This window comes from Meles meles, chromosome 2 (genome assembly GCF_922984935.1).
Source record: "Meles meles chromosome 2, mMelMel3.1 paternal haplotype, whole genome shotgun sequence".
In the NCBI taxonomy this organism is placed as follows: domain Eukaryota; kingdom Metazoa; phylum Chordata; class Mammalia; order Carnivora; family Mustelidae; genus Meles; species Meles meles.
The window spans coordinates 11,195,933-11,209,149 of NC_060067.1; the positions used below are offsets into that span (position 1 = coordinate 11,195,933).

The window sequence follows — 13,217 nt, forward strand, 5'->3', positions numbered from 1 at the left end:
CAGGTCATGATCCCAGCTGGGATCGAGCCCCACATCGGGCTCTCTGCTCGGCGGAAAGCCTGCTTCCTCCTCTCTCTCTGCCTGCCTCTCTGCCCGCTTGTGATCTCTGTCTGTCAAACAAATAAATAAAATCTTAAAAAGAAAAGAAAAGAAAGATGCCAGTTTCCCTCAGGAATATATATATATATTTTTTAAGATTTTATTTATTCATTTGACAGAGACACAGCGAGAGAGGGAACACAAGCAGAGGCAGAGAGAGAGGGCAAAGCAGGCTCCCCACTGAGCAGGGAGCCCGATGCAGGGCTCCATCCCAGGACCCTGAGATCATGACCTGAGCCGAAGGCAGAGACTCGGCCGACTGAGCCCCCCAGGCACCCCTTCCTTAGGAATATTCTTGATGCAACAGTGAAATTACTTATTTTATCCAACTTCAGGTCTTCAGCACAGTCTTAATACTCTCACCACCAGCCCTGCCACCCCCTAACTCGGGTGCCCCTCACAGCCCACTCCTGCACAGCCGTCCCGCCCGTCTCCACGATGCCACCCTGGCCCTGCCCCCTCTTTCTCCACAGTCTGTCAAGCACTCTAAAAACTACAGCCAATGTAGAAAAAACAAGTTCTTAAACTTTGTTCCAAATGCACTAATACATTATTAGTGTTATTACTCACGCTAATTACATTATTATTTAAACGAAGCATTACTCAATAAACAAAATAATTAACAGTGTTAGCTCCCCCAGTTTTGAGACTCAGCAGACAGTGTGATAAGCCATTTGAGGGAACAGACTAAGCACCACATTTTATCCGACAGAGCTCAGAACAATCCAGGTACTCCGGACTCCCACTTGCTGGTGCCTACGCTGTGCCAGGTACTGTGGGTTGCTCCCGGCGGTTATGATTTCAATCCCTCCTTACACCGGGCCGTGAGACAGTGACCGAGAGCGCCAACTTACACATGCAGCTTAAGAGTGTAAAGCCAGGCCCTGAGCCCAGCCACTAAGAGACAACAAAGCCAGAGTCTAGACCCAGGCTCTCTGCCCCCAACACCTATGCTCTGGGCCACTAGAATCCACTTACAAATGGACCAATGACTCCAAAGGATATTTGTCCTTCTCTGGGCTGGCCATTCTTTTACAGGACTATCTTACTTAATTCTTGTGACTTTATCATTAAATTTCGTCCCTTCTTTTAGAGAGGTAAAGCAGGCCCACACAGTTAACAGACTGAAGGCCAAATAGTTCATAAATGGCAGAATTTGGATCTAGATCTGACATGAAAGCTAATGGATCCTCTCAAAGGTCAAATGCATCATATTTTTAAAAACTAGAAAAGGCCCACACATCCATGAACTATTTTACCACTTCTTTGGTTGACAAAAAATACTAATAAAATCCATGCTCCCGTAACACAAAAAAGCTACATTAAACAGATTATTTTATTCAACTTGTCCCTAATTTTCTTCATGAAAAGTTTTCATTTGTATCTGCTTTCACAGTTGAATAAGCAGAATCAAATGCCACATTCTAAGCTACTTTTCATTAAGTTTATGGACTTGCAGATTTATAATTCCAACTATATAAATCTTGGTTTGTTGTGTTCTCTGAGATATTTTCAGCGAAACGCTTTATTATGAAGTCAGAAGTGGTATATGTTGTCATTGATTCTTTCTCGCACAACAAATGTTTTAAGGCCGTGCCTCAAATGTGGCTCTTCGCTCGGGGCAGGTCAACTTGTCAAGACCAGAACAAGTTTACAAGGTGACACTGAAATATACAATAATCTACCCCCCCCTAAAAAACAGCCATGAAAAACAGCTTTATCTAATATAAATTATCTAATATAATTTTAATGATATATTATATAAATTATATAATATTCTATTATTTAATTTATTAAAAATCAATAAATTATTAATCAACAATTTATTAATTATTTGATTTATATAATTATATAAAAATTATACAATATTTAATATAAAATTATCTAATATAAATTTATCTAATATAAATTAATTTATATTAATTTTCTACTTTGTTACTGGCATATCTGTGCACTCCAGTGTTTCTAAGACATACTTACTTTAAAGAGAGAGAAATCACAAGCGAGCAGGGGGAGGGGCAGAGGGAGAGACAGAATCTTAAGCAGGACCCTGCACTGAGGGCAGAGCTCCAGGAGGGCTTGATCTCATGACCCTGAGAGATCATGGCCTGAGCAGAAATCAGGAGCTGGACCCTTAACTGACGGAGCCACTTGGGCACCCTGCACTCCAGCGTTTCCAACCTCCCAAAATCACTGGATGGAAGGAATGGCACAGAGGTGTGTGAGTGTGCTTGAATGTCTGCGGAGAGCAACTCCGTTCTCTACTGCCTCCCAACAGATGACAAGGAAATGTCATCAGAGAGTTGGATTTGAGACTTCAGCCAGAAGTGGTGATGGACTTATACTTCTACATTGCTTCATCTCATTCTTCTTAGAATCATTAGCAGAATGTTCAAGACATCAGTTTGGGGCCTGGTAAACAAGCTATGGAGAAAGATGAGCTAATGCCTAGGGAAATTAAGTCCTAATACCCTGTACATTACCAGTATGGCGCTATAACCTGTTTGAACTCATCTACATCAAACACAACCCACTCATTCTTTAGAAAATATTGCTCTCAATCTCAGTACTACTGACATTTTGGGCCAGATAATTCTTTTTTTGGTGGGGGGCTGTTCTGTGAATTAAGTTTAGCAGCAGCCAAGCCTTTACCCACTAGGTGTCAGTAGCCCTCTCCAGTTACAACCAAAAAATGTCTCCAGATAATACCAAATGCCTGTTCGTGGGAGACAAAATCGGGCTTCTTCCCCATTAAGAACTACTACTCTAAACAAATAAAAGAAGGTCAAACAAAAATCAGGGTAATTTGAAAATTAGGCACAAAGCACAAAAGAATTAACTGCTCATTATTAATTATTTAATGCAAAAGCTTTTAAAAATGATTATTACTTGATGCTTATTATCATAATTTTTGTGTTGAATAGTATATGAGCGTATGGGCATTACAAATAATTTTAATTGCTTTTTCTATTTAGTACTAAAGCAAACTACTGAAAATAGTACTTTATACTATTTCTTTTTTACATTTTGTAATGTTGGCTAGTTATAATGATCACTAAATCACTAACCTGTCATTGGAATAAAAAAAACTCTATACAATTATTATCTTAAATCACACTTAAGTATAAAATGATTTTGCAGAATGAATAAATGCTGTTAAAAAGGGTTTCCGTGACACAGTTTGGAGTTCTGAGGGGCAGGTAAAGTTCTGGTTTTTAATATGGGGTTAGTTACGTGAAATAGTCGAGTGTGTGAAAATTCAATGTACTGAATACTTACAATGTGATCTTTCCTGTATATTTTATACTTTTAACTAAAAAAATTTTTTTAAAGATTTTATTTACTTGAGAAACCGTGAGAGAGAGAATGAGAGGGAGAGCACGAGCAAGGGGAGAAAGAGAGGAAGAAGCAGACTCCCCACTGAGCAGGGAGCCGGCGGTGGGGCTTGATTCCAGGACCCTAGGATCATGACCTGAGCCCAAGGTAGACAGACACCTAACCAACTGAGCCACCCAGGCACGTCTATTAAACATTTCTTTTTAAAGTTCTGTTTCGTTGTATAGGCCAGAAAATGATTTTTAAAAAATGCATGACTTTCACAGTGTCATTATATTTTTCTATGAGAAAAATATCTACAATTAAAATGTTTAACAATGCTAACATTTAACACTATTATTCCAAAACTGAACTTTTGTTCATTCATTCATTTTTTTTTTCAATAAACAGTAAACATCTACTGGGTATTAGATACTATGTTTAATGCTGGGATTCCAGAGATGAAAGACCTAGTTCCTGACACCAAAGTGCTTACTATTTATCAAAGTTAGGTACACAGATGTCTGGAGAACAAAACGGACAGCTTGCAGAGAAAATGTGAAATTTCACAATAAACATTATTATCTTCGACAAAGATCAATTTTATTCCAGGACAAATAAAATTAAAACGTTTTTATATTTGGTCAACTATGCCCTTTCTATGGACTCAAATGTAAGTTTTATGTACTTAAGGCTAAAATCCTAGATGTGATACTGATGCAAAGTATCAGGCAGGTTGTACGTAAGTCCTATTACAACGTCCTCGGCCGCTGGACGTGTTTGAGAAGCAGTGCAAATGTACTGCAGTAAGAACACTAACAAACGCATACACAGGACATGACAGGAACATTTACAGAAGACAGCTACCTGACCCGCCCCCTTTCCCTTCATCTTTGAAGGGCAAGTATGTGGATCGAAGTTTTCAGAGGATAAGGCTGTTTTGTTTTTAGCTTATAAAATGTTTATTCACTTTGCAGCATTTTTTAAAAAAGATTTTATTTATTTCTTTATTAGAGAGATGGAGAGAGACCACAAGTAGGCAGAGCAGCAGGCAGAGGGAAAGGGAGAAGCAGGCTCTCCGCTGAGCAGGGAGCCCGACGTGGGGCTCCATCCCAGGGCCCTGCGATCATGACCCGAGCGGAAGGCAGCCGTTCAACCGACTGAGCCACCCAGGCGCCCCCACTCTGCAGCACTGTGAGGAAATTAAGAAATATCCATTAGCATGGCTACTACTTGACACTGCACTGAGGGTGGTGGAGGAAGGCAAGTGAAGAAGATGAAGAAACTAGAAGCACAGAACCTGTGAAACCGCATCAAATATCACTGCTCTCCTACGATCTCATTTTACGTCCAGAAAAGCAAATGAACAGAATTTGTACAACAATACAGTAACTTATAGAAGTAGCAGAGTACAAAATGAATACACAGAAACCATTGGGGGGGGTGCCTGGGTAGCTCTGTGGGTTAAGTGGCCGACTTCTGATTTTGGCTCAGGTCATGACCTCAGAGTCCTGGGACCGAGCCTCTCATGGGGCACTGCGCTCAGCGGGGAGTCTGCTTGAGGATTCTCCCTCTCCCTCTGCCTCATCCTCCGCTCGCAGACTTTCTCTCTAAAATAAATAAATCAATCTTTTTAGAAAAAGTAAATCACCAGGGTGCCTGGGTAGCTCAGATGGTTAGGCCTCTGACTTCAGCTCAGGTCATGGTCTCAGGGTCCTGGGATCGAGCCCTGCATCGGGCTCTCTGCTCAGTGGGGAGCCTGCTTCCCCTCTCTCTCTGCCTGCCTCTCTGCCTACTTGTGATCTCTGTCAAATAAATAAATAAAAATATTAAAAAAAATAAATCATTAGGTGCCATGTATTTCAGTAACACAGGATGAGTCAGATAAGGAGGAGTAGGCGTAGAGCTGGGAAGGGAGCAGGATGAAAGGAACAGGTCGAGCAAAGGCACCTAAGTATGAAAGAACTTGGCCCAGTAAGAAAAATAAAATGGGAAACATGTCAGAAGTTTACGGTGCACATGAGTAAATGCTGTGAGAAGAGATGAGGGAAATAGGCAAAGGAGAGACTGCTAAGGGTCCTGGTTAAGGTCTTGATTTTACCTTAAAGTCAGCCAAGATTTTCATGAGAGGTGTAGCTCACAGATTTGAATTTCAGAGAAACCGCTCCCAGAGCCGCATAGATGGCGGCCTGGAGGGGTGCAGGAACGCAGAGCTGCAGAGCAAGTAAGGTTCTAACACAAAAGCTGGGGAGAAAACGAGGAAGGGGTGAACTAGAGTGGTCCGTCGCTGCTGTGTGGAGAGGAGGGATTTAGCTCTGGGGGACGTTCTCAGGCTAGAATGTATCAAGGAGGAAGTATGGAGAGTAGCGTCTATGTGTCTAGTTTTGGTGGGCAGACAGATGGTGACACAAAGCACCTGGGTCGGGAACACAGCAGGAGCAGAGCACTAAAGAAACTGTGCAAAAATGACTCCAGTTACGATAATAACCATATAAACAGATCTGCAAACCGAAGTTCTTTCCAGAACATCTAGATCTTCATTATAGCTCTTCAAGAATGCGGATTTCCGGGGCGCCTGGGTGGCACAGTGGGTTAAATCCTCTGCCTTCGGCTCAGGTCATGATCTCAGGGTCCTGGGATCGAGCCCCGCATCAGGCTCTCTGCTTGGCGGGGAGCCTGCTTCCTCCTCTCTCTCTCTGCCTCTCTCTCTGCCTGCCTCTCTGCCTGCTTGTGATCTCTCTCTCTCTCTCTGTCAAATAAATAAATAAAATCTTAAAAAAAAAAGAATGCAGATTTCCATACGAGGAAAATTTAATGAATTTTACAGAGTAATGAGGCTCATTTAGTCAACAGAGACGACAAAAGTGAACCCAAAACCATAGAGCTAAGAGTGACACTGGGTCACCCCGTTCTGCAAACCCATCATCTGACCAAGAGCCCATTTGTCTCTTCAGTGCAATGGCTAATATTCCTAGAGAGAAATCCTGAAATGCTTGATGAATAGTCGAAGAAAAGTTAAGTTATATTTAACATAGGTTTAATATTATTATACTGTGTCCAATTTTTGGCAAGGTGGGAATAATTTGTATGCACAAGCAGTTACTTTTTAGAACTTCCTGGTTATCTGACAGATCAAAAATTTATCCTATGTGAGAAACAAAAGTTGTCATATAGAATTTTTCCAAAGATACCTATGAACATTAGTATGAGATTAAAAATGACTAACAGAAGGGTACAGAGAGGAAAGCTTACTCTGTGTTCAGACTGTCTGAAGACCAATAATTCCTAAATAAATCTATTTTGAATTTTTTCTGTAATATTTCTTAAAGAGTATGAAATTGGGTGTAAAATGAGTTATCCTTGATAGTGAAAGAAATTACTGAAAGCACCGAAAGGATCCTGTAATAAGACATCATTTAGGGATGCCTGGGCAGCTCAGTTGGTTGAGCCTCTGCCTTCGGCTCGGGTCACGGTCCCAGAGTCCTAGGACTGAGTCCTGCATTGGGCTCCTTGCTCAGCGGGAAGCCTGCTTCTCCCTCAGCCTCCCACTCCCCCGGCTCGTACTCTAACAAATAAAATCTTTAAAAACAACAACAACAACAAAAACCCCCAAACCACCATTTAACTAGTCTGATGACACTTATTTGTATAAGAGGATCATGAACTTTTTTTTTAAATTAATTTATTTATTTTTTCAGCGAACAGTATTCATTGTTTTTGCACAACACCCAGTGGATCATGAACTTTTTATTGGATCCTCATTTGAAAATAATCAATAAATAGGGAGCCTGGCTCAGCTGGCGGTGCACGTGACCGCTGATCTCAGGGCTGTAAGCTCGAGTCCCACGTTGGATGTAGAGATCACTACAAAATGAATTACGTATTTATTTGATAGAGAGAGACATAGCAAGAAGGAACACGAGCAGAGGAAGTGGGAGAGGGAAAAGCAGACTATCTATTCTCCTTAATGCCATTCCAAATATCATATACACTTCTACTCGAGAGTACCAAAGAGGAAATTCACTTCAGTAAAATCTTCTCTGGCTCGGTATCTTAAAGAAGTCGAGAAAATTGTATTTATTTATTTACTTTATTTATTTTTAGAAGTCGAGAAAACTTAACAAATTTACTTCACTGCTACCTTTCCTTGGATAGCATAATCAAAGCTGTACTTTGCTAAAATCAAGCTTTATCATTGGAAGATTATATCCAGCCACTAATCTTAATGTGCGTGATATTAGTCACCTATCTGCACTAATTATATGGCACCAGGCAAGGAGTCTTACTTCTCTGGGGCCTCAATTTCCTCATCTGTCAAGTGAGAAGGTTAAGCTTATATAGTAATTCTTTTATCTGACGGAAACAACACACAATATATCAATCACAGTGACCCACTGAAGCACCAGTGTGGGGCGGGGGGAGGCACTATTATTATCCCCGGAATGGAGAGAAACAACACGGTTTAGAAAACCCGACAGGTGACTCTGATACCAGATGAACTAGACCTTTACCACCAAACATGCGGCCCTGGCCTCAGCACGGGCGTCACCCGGATGCTTTCGGAAATGGGAAACTTGGGCCCCGATGGTACCACTGAACCATTGTGCAGAACCTCAAGTTCCGCACTTTAACCAGACCCCAGGGTTTCTGTATGTGCACTCGAAGTTTGAGAAGCACCAACCTACATGACTCTTCTAGCTCCAGCATATCATAATTCGACAATTTCACAGACAGCTTCCTCAAGGGCAACCAATAAATATATATATTAGTGGAATGCCCCGGGAAGAAGTAGTAATAAAGATTAGAACAGAAATAAAGAGCACATTAAAGTACTGAGAAAAATCAGTTAAACTCAAAGTTGGTCCTTTCAAAAGATTAACAACATTGCCAAACATTTAGTTTGAGTGACCAATAGAGAAAGAGAAAAGACTTGGGCGCCTGGGTGGCTCGGTTGGTTGAGCGACTGCCTTAGGCTCAGGTCATGATCCCGGACTTTCAGGATCGAGTCCTGCATCCGGCTCCCGGCTCCTTGGGGAGTCTGCTTCTCCCTCTGACCTTCTCCTCTCTCATGCTCTCTCTCACTCATTCTCTCTCAGATAAATGAATAAAATCTTTAAAAAAATAAAAAGAAAGAAAAAAAAAAAGAAAGAAAGAAAGAAAAGGAGAGAAGACTCAAATAGCTAAAATCAGGAATGAAGAGAAGACATAATTATCGACTTTACAGAAACAGAGAGGATTATAAGGGAATATAATTATTTAATTGTGCCTAGACATGAGACAACCCAAATAAAATGAACAATTTCTAAGAAATATACAAATTACCAAAAGTAACTTGAGAAACAGAAAATCTATAACAAGTAAAGATTCTGAATTTGTGGGGCGCCTGGACGGCTCAGTAGGTTAAGCCTCTGCCTTTGGCTCAGGTCATGACCTCAAGGTCCTGGGAATGAGCCCTGCATCAGGCTCTCTGCTCAGCGGGGAGCCTGCTTCCCCCCCCCACCTCTCTCTGCCTGCCTCTCTGCCTACTTGTGATCTCTCTCTTTTTTTTTTTTAAGATTTTGTAATTAAAAAAAAAAAAAAAAAAACTCACAAAGAAAAAGCCAGGACCAGATGGGTTCACTACTGAAATGTACATTTAAAACATTAAAAAACACAATTAAAACAATCCTTCCCAAACAATTCCAAAAAATAGAAGAGGGAATATTTCCCAACTTTTTCTATGAGACCAATACTTCCTTGAGACCAAATCAGACAAAGATAGTAAAGAACTAAAAATACCTCTTATGAATATAGATGCAAACCCCTCAGTAAAGTACTTGCAAACCCAAGCTAACAACATATAAAAAGGATTATAGAATGTGACTAAATGGTTTTTTAGATGACACCACAAGTACAAGCAAAAGAAAAAAAATTAACCCGATTTAAAAAAATGAAAAAAAATTAAAACAAACTAAACTGGATTTTATCAAAATTAAAAAACACTTGTGCTTCAAAGGACATCATTAAGAAAATGAAAAGACAGCCCATGGAATGGGAGGAAAAAAAATCTACGTATCATACCCAGTATCTGGAACATACAAAGGATTCTTACAATTCAATAAAAGAAAAGTAACCCAGTAAAAAAGAATGGACAAAGGATTTGAATAAACATTTCTTTAGAAAAGATACACAAATGGCTAATAAGTACATGAAATAAATGTCCATTAGGGAAATGCAAATGAGATGCCTTTGCACATTCACAAATACGGATTTTTTAAAAAGGAAAATAATAAGTGTGGACAAGACTACGGAGAACCCATCTGCACTGTTGGCAGGAATGCAAAATGGTGCAACAGCTTTGGAAAACTCAAAAGGTTAAACCATGGTCACCAGCATGACCCAGCAATTCCACTCTTAGGTCTATACCCCCAAGAAGTGAGCACTCATGTCCACATAAAATTTGTACATGAATGTTCGTAACAACTTTACTCATAATAGCCTAAAAGTGGAAATGGCCCAAATGTCCATCAACTGATGGAACTGATAAATAAAATGTGATTTGTACAATGAAATATTGTTCAGCAATAGAAAGGAATGAAGTACTGATGCATGCCATATTATGAATGAACCTTGAAAACCTTATGCTGAGTGAAAGAAGCCAGGCACAAAAGGCCTCATATTTCATGACTGTTTAAACGAAATATCCAGAACAGGCAAATCTATAAAAACAGAAAGCAGATTAGTAGTTACCAGAACCTGGGGAGAAGAGGGAATAGGGAGTCAGTGCTAATGGGTGCAGGGTTTCTATAGAGAGTGATGGAAGTGTTCTGGGATTAGGTAGTGCTGATGCATGCACAGCTCTGGAAACATACTAACGACCACTGAACTGTACAGCTGAAAGTGGTGACTCTTGACAGTATGTGAACTGTATCTCAGGAAAGCTGTTCTTTACAAAAACTAGAGGGGAGGAGGGAGCGTGTGGGTTAAATAAATGGCGGGAGTCACACTGTGATGAGCACTGGGTGTTGTACGTGATGAATCACTGAATTCTTCACCTGAACCTACTATTACACTCTACATTAACTAACTGCAATTTAAGTAAAAAGTTAGAAATAAAATAAAATAAGGAGGATAACAGCAGTATAAAAAATTAATAAAAATTAAAAAATAAAAAAAACCCTAGAGACTTAAGAGACGTAATAATGTTTTTCTTGTGTGGATCCTGATTCATATAAACCAACTGAAAAGAGTCATATTTGAGACAAGCAGCCTTTGAAGATAGGCTAAGTAAATATTAGGTAATATTAGAAAATTATGGTTAATTTTGTTAGGTGTGGTACTGAAGTATTTGCAAGTGGAAAGGCATAGCATTTGGAGTTTCCTTTAAAATAACGGATCTTTGGGGCACCTGGGTGGCTCAGTTGGTTAAGTGACTGCCTTTGGCTCAGGTCATGCTCCCAGGGTCCTGGAATGGAGCCCTACATCTGGCTCCTTGCTCAGCGGGGAGCCTGCTTCTCCCTCGGCCTGCTACTCCACCTGCTTGTGCTTTCTCTAATAAATAAATCCTAAAAAAAAAAAAATAATAGCAGATCTTCTTCAAGATACAATGGGGTTACATCCCAATAAACCCACTGTTAAGGTGAAAAGATCATGTTAAGAATGCATTTAATACATCCAACCCACCAAACATTATGTCTGGCTTAGCCTACCTTAAAGGTGCTCAGAACATTCACATTAGCTTACAGTTGGGCAAAATCATCTAACAAAACCCTATTTTACAATGAAGTGTCGAATATCCCATGTGATTTATTAAATCGTGTACTGAAAGTAAAAAACAGAATGGTTGTATGGCACAGAATGTTTTTTTTTAAGTGTTTCAGCTGTTGACCCTTGTGACCGCCTGGCCTGACAGGGAGCTACATTTCTCTGCCGCTGTCCTGCATCACGGGAGACTATTATCCTACATCTCAGGAAAAGATGAAAATCCAAGATTGAAGAATGATGTCTACTGAATGTATATCACTTTCGCACCATCATCAAATCAAAAAATCACAAGCTGGGGATTCTAAGTACTCCAGAAACAAAAATGTGGAAATAGACGAAGTAAGATGAACAAATACTGACAATTACTGAAGCCGGGTGATGGAAACTCTAGGGTTCATTATTCTCCTTACATACTTGAAAAATTCCGTAATTAAAAATAAAAAAGAGGTTCCATTTTTTCTTGCTTCAGATCAAAGTTTAACTGCCACCTCCTTACTGTTCTCTCATCTCCGCATGTAACCAAAAAAATCCCTTTTGACTGGCATTAGCACTGAAAAGAATGAGCTTATTTGGCAATTTAATGTTTCCAAACCATTGTTATTATCACTATTATTATCACACTCCTTCTTAGGCATTGTTAAATAATAATATATATATCATCACATTATATAAATATATATTGGTTTCTATCCATGATTCCTAACAAAGAGCTCCTAAAACCCCTGAAATTTCCTAAGTGATAAGAGCCATGGAAGCATATTTTGTTATAATATTTGATTTTTGCCCTTGGCGCCTGAAATAGCTGCAGAGTTAAAGGTAAAATGAGTACCTTTTGGAAAACCCTTCCAGATGGGGGCTGGTTGGGGTGCCTGGGTGGCTCAGTGGGTTAAAGCCTCTGCCTTCAGCTGGGGTCATGATCCCAGGGTGTTGGGATCGAGCCCCGCATCGGGGCTCTCTGCTCAGCTGGGAGCCTGCTTCCCCCTCTCTCCCTACTTGCGATCTCTGTCAAATAAATAAATAAACTCTTAAAAAAAAAAAAAAAGGATGGGGGCTGGTTAACCAGGAGAACCAACCATGTGTTTAGACGGTTAGAATATTCAGCTATACCCCACCCTCCAACTCCAAGGAGGAGAGGAGGGGCTGAAAATTGAGTTCAATCATCACTGACCAATGATTTAATCAATCATGCCTATGTAATGTAACTTCCAAAAAAATCCTAACCGGAAGGGTTCAGAGAGCCTTTACGCTGGTGAACCACTGAGGTGCTAGGAGGGTGAAGCACCCAGAGAGGGTAGGGAAGCTCTGTGCTCCTTCCCACGTACTTTGCCCTATGCATCCCTTCCACCTGGCTGTTCCTGAATCGCATTCTTTTATAACACTCCATAATCGAGCCAGTAAACCCTTCCTGAGGCCTCTGAGTCATTCTGGCAAATTACCAAACCTTATGAGGGGGTCACCAGAATCTCCGATCTCTATCTGGTTGGTCAGGAGAGGTGACAAGCTAGCCCTGCAACTGGCATCTGAGATGAGGCGGTACCTTGTAGGAGTGAGCCCTTAATCTGCGCACAGAGTCCGCGTTAACTCCAGGTAGATAGCGTCAGAATTGAATACACATTGGAGAATTAGTTGGTGTGGGAAAACCCCCCACATAATTGGTGTCAGAAGTGTTGTGAGCAGTAGAGGAAAAGACTGTTTTTCTTTGGGCATCCATTTCTCTAATCATTAAGAGGTCCAGTTATAATCCTTTTCCCTATGAAAAGAGTTCCCTATGAAAATACACTGGTTTCTTCCTTATTGGGTTCCCATAACATAATATAATCAATTTGTTTGGAAAGTTCCCCAATTCAACACCACAGAAGAACACTGAGAATTCTGGGAACATTTAAAGGTAGGACAATAGTCAGTGGTCTTCGTTTTGACGCAGCGTAAGAAATTTAGGAGATAAATGCAAATCCATGAGTTCCTTGCTTTGCTCAACTTATTCCACAGAAAGAATTTAAATGTTGGGGGCACCACTGTGACTCAGAAGAGAGCTCTGATCTACAAGAGTGAGATCTGTT

At 40.4% G+C, this 13,217-nt stretch overlaps 1 protein-coding gene across 9 annotated transcripts in view; it reads right to left on the reverse strand.

Moving 5' to 3' along the window:
- The window catches only part of RUFY3 (RUN and FYVE domain containing 3), an 82,842-nt gene that overhangs the window by 31,633 nt on the left and 37,992 nt on the right, over positions 1 to 13,217 (reverse strand). The gene's annotated exons all lie outside the window — the stretch shown is intronic.